Raw genomic sequence first — 6,111 nt, 5'->3', positions numbered from 1 at the left:
TATTGTCTCCCTCAGACAAGCACTATAAAGTAATATGCTTTACACACTTCTTAGTTTGTATATATACTTAGATAAGTCTGGCATGATTCGTATTGGTATGAGAACATGAATCTTGGTAGGACAATGAAACTATACTAAAAGATTTTGTCGATTTCAGGCTAAGCCTTATGAAGAAGCCCAATTTACCAAGCAAAAGCATATAAGTTTAAATTGAACCTATAATATTAACTTTAACACCTAAAAAGCCGGACCGTTATTGGGTCTCTGAGATCTGTGTATAAAATTTGTAGGTCTATTAGTACGCAAGTTCGGGACTTCCCATTAGGAATCATGTGAACGTGAAAATTTTGGCCTCTGAAGCACCGAAGACTGACAATATACTGAGGTACACCCCAATCTGTAAGGAAGGCGCCACTGAAAGAAAATGTTTTCAATCATGAATTCACTCAGTTTTAGGTAAGAAGCTATTTTACATCTCGTTCCTAGTACAGAGGAACCACCGCTGGAAATATTCGTAAAATCTGCGTATAAAGAAGTTACAATACTCTGAGATCTAATATTATGAAAAAACAACGGATTCAAACTGTTTCCCTGTGTAATCTTATTAAGACTGAGCACAAGAAATAAAGTGTTTTACTTCAGTCTACAATTTCAGGAGATTCCCGTTATCTTGCAGATGAATTTCTTGACAGACATGACACTACCCGTGACGAACAGTTCAAAGTTCAGCCAAGTACAAGGGCGCATAGATATGATACCAAATCTCTCAAATGCCTCCTCAATTAATTTTAAAATATGATCTTTGCGTTACTTTATGAAGTACATTGTATGACGCATTATTATTCCTGAGGCAAAAAAATTCATAAACTCAGGTAGAGCACTCATCACTCAATCTTACTCATATGATAAATTGCCAAGAACAACTCGTAAGAGCATTTGAAGTTCCAGTTCAATGTTTCTATCTAATATTTGCGTTGTTTTTTTCAGTTTGAAAAATCTGACAAATTCATCAGCATTAATATAAATGTGATTATGAATGAAAACCAGAAACAAATACAAAATAAAACTATACATAATCCAAAATTTAAAACGAAACAATATATACCATAACACTCAAATCCAAGCGACACAAAAAAAGTCTACATGGAAATTTCGATTTTTCTTCCAGCTTAAACGCCCTTAAGTAATATAAAAACTAAAAACCCAATCACGATACAACTGATAGAAAGAGGAGGCAGCAAGAGTAATCAAATCATTGTAATTATCGCGGCATAAAAGCGGATTGCAACAAAAACAAGACACCATCCGTGATGAGAAAGAGAGGGAAGAGAAACTACTGATGAAAAGAGAGATCCTTCAGCAAACAAATTTGCCCATTTTATCACTGTTCCCAGAGAGCCCATCAAGTGCTCTGCGATAACCATTCCCCACCTTGATGGTAAATTTGCTTCCATTGAATCTAATGGACACTAATGGCGCCACTGCGGTAATAAGGGTATGCTTTCTCCTCATCGTTTCAAAATATGGTAAACTGAATGGAACTCGACTACCCTCATACAGCCAATGGATGATTATTAATTCACGGATCAATGAAACTGATACCTCTTATCTGATACAACTGAAGTTAGCTCTTCGCATAGTAATTAACAAATAAATAATACTCACTTGTGGGTAGATTTGATATAAGTTTCTTCATGTTTTTATTGCCCTTTTAAAAATAATTACTTCGCCTTTTGTGTAGCTCAGTGATATCTGGGTTTGTGAAATTCTGCGATAACCGCAAATAAAAAAATAAAAAAATTGCTTTTCTACACGAGACAAATTAAGTGTATAATTTACCCAAATGGCTATGCCAAAAAGATTACTCAAACAACTCTAAAGTAGAGATTTGAATATATATCCAAGTGGAAAATATATTTCCTACAAAACGATATGCCTTTTAACTTTAAAATAAATAACAAGAAAAACGCCATTTCCCTCAGCCATTATCGCAGCTGAAGAACCAAGAAGACAAACAGGATACGCCCTCTCAGCTGCCTACTTGAACCTACTCAAAACACTCTAGTGGTACTTACAGGTCCCATATATAGAAACCATTTACTGTTAAGTTTTAGTACCCATAAAGTTAACGCAGTACATGTATGGAGAAATATTGCTCCCTGGGAAGAAGTGTCGAATTACACTGAGGGTTAACCTCTCTCTCTCTCTCTCTCTCTCTCTCTCTCTCTCTCTCTCTCTCTCTTTTCTCCTGTCCACTAAATGCTGTCAAGATAACTGAGGTTTATAGGGATTCCTTTCCAGCCAACTTATACCGCCACTCACTTGCTGGCTGTGAGAGTCTATTTCGATTTCAGTCTCGACTCGATTTACAAGGAATTCAGAGGTAAAACATTAGTTTGTGAAAATCTTTTCAATTACCATCAGGATAATAAACGTTTTACCAAATTATAAAAAGACAAACAACAAACACGATATAGTATAAATATATATATATATATATATATATATATATATATATATATATATATATATATATATATATTTATATACAGGGTGTCCATAAAGTCATTCCCTGATTAATAAAATTAATAACCTTAAAATTATTGTGGATATGGCCGTACAACTTTCACATTCTGATGAGCAATTAATAAAGTTTATTTTGTCTGCTTAAAGATGCCACAGTGATCACTTTATCAGCCAGCTGAGTCAAGAATAGCAGAAATGGTGTCATTGGAGGGTTTTTGGACCTTTTTTCTTTGCTGACCCCACCATATCAGCAATTGTTTATCTACACATGCTACACCTCAATTAGAAGAGTTTCAGCAAAGGTTACTCTGGGGTTTGGTTGTTAGTAACTTTCTGGATGCAACCTTCCCAATTACTGGATTGGGAGAGATGGGCCGACTGAAGGGCCACCACGTTCACCAGACAATACCCATCTTGATTTTTTTCTTACAGGGTTATATCAAGGATAGTGTACAGTACACCAGTACCTACTGTTGAGACCTTAAAAGCAAGGATAACACCTGGCATGAGATAGAATTTTGCTTAGATGTACTCTGAGAAACAATGGGAGCATGATGAAATTTATTAGTAATGTAAAAAAAAAAACTTCAGTCATTGTTGTTGAAATTGAAGGAAACCTTATACCTCTACCTAACATGGTTTGTGTAATAAAGGTCTGAATCCGTTAAAGACTTTATGGACACCCTGTATATATTTCACCGAACGATACCCTTCCCAAGTCAACACGCCCTCCAAGCTTGAAAAGGAACGTAGTGTAAAACATAACTTTTATTCTTTTGAGAGAATTCACTATAAACTTATATTTTTAAAAGAAGTATGTAAACTTTTAATCACATTGCTGACTGACAAGGAGGTCGTGGAAAACATTACCCCTTAAATCTCTTATTATCCCTCCTTGAACACTCTTACTCTTTCTCTCCAGCGCATGACTGCCCTGAAACCTCTCTTCCAGGTACAAAGCCGCTTGGAGACAAAGTCCCCACCACAGACACCAGATGCACCGGTGATGGGGATTAACTAAAAGAGAAAATTGATTGTGCCAAAACCCACGTGGGTGCCCATAGAAAATGTGGTGCTGAAGAGCATGGAAAGATAATTCTGCAGAAGTCACAAAAGGAGCCAAGAAAGACGCCGAATGGCAGACACTCTGGTTGCCACAGACGCAGTTTCCCCTTGACCTCCCACTCCATCCGAGCCCTATCCAAACACTGATTTCCTTAGCCCAACAGCATTCTTCCCGTGCTAAGTCACTCCATCTTCGTGCCACGACAAGGATCCATCTCTCAACATGAGGTAAAGTGCTCGAATTTGAGGTTTTTCATAGCAGTGCATTAAATCTAAACTCATAAATATTTTCCAGTGTTGCAAACTGAGAGATATTCGCACCTTCCATGCACCTCTTGAATTTTTCTTTGATTGCACTATTTCTTCTGTCAAGTAACCACATGCATTCTCAACTGCAAACAGTTGCTTGCTGTGGAATCTTCCCTTTCCATTGTGCTTGCTTGCTGTGGTTCCAAACCACTGAAAACTACTCTACAGTGCCTTTAAAGTCGATTTCTATGGCATTCTCCAGTTACTGATTGTTATCGTACTTTAGATATTCGGCAGGACTTTGTTCACCTGCCTGATTCACTTCCTGTTGTTCTGATTATGATTTACTGTAAATATATGTGATTTTACAGTGAACCTACCTGTTTTATCTACAACATTCCCTGCTGAGTAAAGTCATCAATTCATCTCTGTTCTTATTATGCTTTGCCTGACCCCAAAATCTCAAGTCAAATATGTAACTTTTCATGGTAAGTCAGTATTTCCTCAGTTAGATCATATAGGGAACTTCCCTACTTAGGATGTAGTCCTCTCACAGGTAAAAACATAACTATATATATATATATATATATATATATATATATATATATATATATATATATACGTATATAGTGTGTGTCTGTGTGAGCGCAAGGTCAAGACAGCTAGTGCCACGCTAATTTTACATGCTTGTACATAAACAAAGGCAAGTAAACGAATGTTATAACTTTAATATATGTGTATTCGGAAACGTTATCAATTTCTTTTACTGACATAAACTGCACATTACTATTAACCCAAAACCGTTCAGTAAAAGGTGATTATCATGTATTTATGATTGTGCGATTCAGTGTAAGACGCATATAGTTTGTGAATTCCAGACTATCTAACTTCAGAATATTAAATGGAATTGTTAGACAGCTAACTGTTAGAAAACCTTCTTGCTGGTCACCTTAAGGTTTGATAGGCCTTTAGAAAGCAAGTTCTAATTCTGTAGTGCCGGTCGTTTTTAGACCATAAACTAACAACACTTTCAATAGCGCCCACACGCACAGTTGTCTGGGTAGTATAGTGCGCCTAATTCACAACTGGACGACTCATGTTCAAACTGATTGGAATCCAATGTACTTCTGTTGACGTAAGAAGCGAAATGACATGACTAGTTATTAGACGATTAATGTGGGCAGCAGATAGGGAGGAATGACTCAAACAGAAAAGAGCGAAAACTAGTCAGGAATGTTCAATGGTCTGTCAAAATGTATACCATCAAAACGGGCGGGCACTAACAATGTAACCCTCATCCTACTGGGGTGAAACCATCGCCAAGATATTTATGAAATTCTCTCTCCCGTACATCCACATACCACACGCCACCACCGGTAAACTTTTGTGGTTTAATCGTTGTCACCATCATCCCTAAGATCAAGCACCTTAGGTTTCGTCCGAACATCGATCTTCAGCCACACCGGAGATCAACGTCAGCTGATAACATTGGAAAAAAACGTTTGAAAGGAGACAGGTGTCGTCCCCCTTCATTTCGGTTTAGATTTTCTCTCTATCTTCCCACCAAAGGCCTCCTCGGCATCCATGGTGATGGGGGTAGAGGGGGTGCATGAATGGCATAATCAATACTGCCCACGTAAAAGGCCTTGATAAAAAAAAAATACCTTTAGAAAAAGAAATATCATCTGCCTAAGGGAAATGCTATGCTGGTAGCTTAAAAAATCCATGAATTATTATTGAGCGGATTTTAATATTACTCACAAAAGTGTATTATATAAATACATACATAGATGCATACACGTATATATATACTGTATATATATATATATATATATATATATATATATATATATATATATTATATTCATATAACATACTATTAAATCCACATACAGAAAAAAATAATGTTTGCTAGCAAACAAAACCATCATAATAAGAGACGACCTTTATTTAAGTACCGTCATTACTTTTAGAGATTTCCTATAGAGAGCGACTGTCAGCTGTCATGGGCATATCAATTAATTTTCTGCCATCACAGGGAATCTGTGCTTTCACCACCCGGCCTTGCGCAGTGAACAATTTTCTCCTCTATTATATATAAATATAAACCACCCACAGGGCGAATGCGGGAGAGGGAGGGGAGGAAGAAGGGTCATTAAATCGTTTCATTTATGAATAACTGAATCAGGTCAGCTTTGTGAGTCACCTGAGGCCAAATCTATCCTCCTTTGTCTCAACATCAAAAGGTAATTTTTTTCTTTTTCATTTTCG

The sequence above is a fragment of the Macrobrachium nipponense genome, chromosome 5 (assembly GCF_015104395.2).
Source record: "Macrobrachium nipponense isolate FS-2020 chromosome 5, ASM1510439v2, whole genome shotgun sequence".
NCBI classification, from domain to species: domain Eukaryota; kingdom Metazoa; phylum Arthropoda; class Malacostraca; order Decapoda; family Palaemonidae; genus Macrobrachium; species Macrobrachium nipponense.
Note: the sequence above shows the minus strand (reverse complement) of the source record.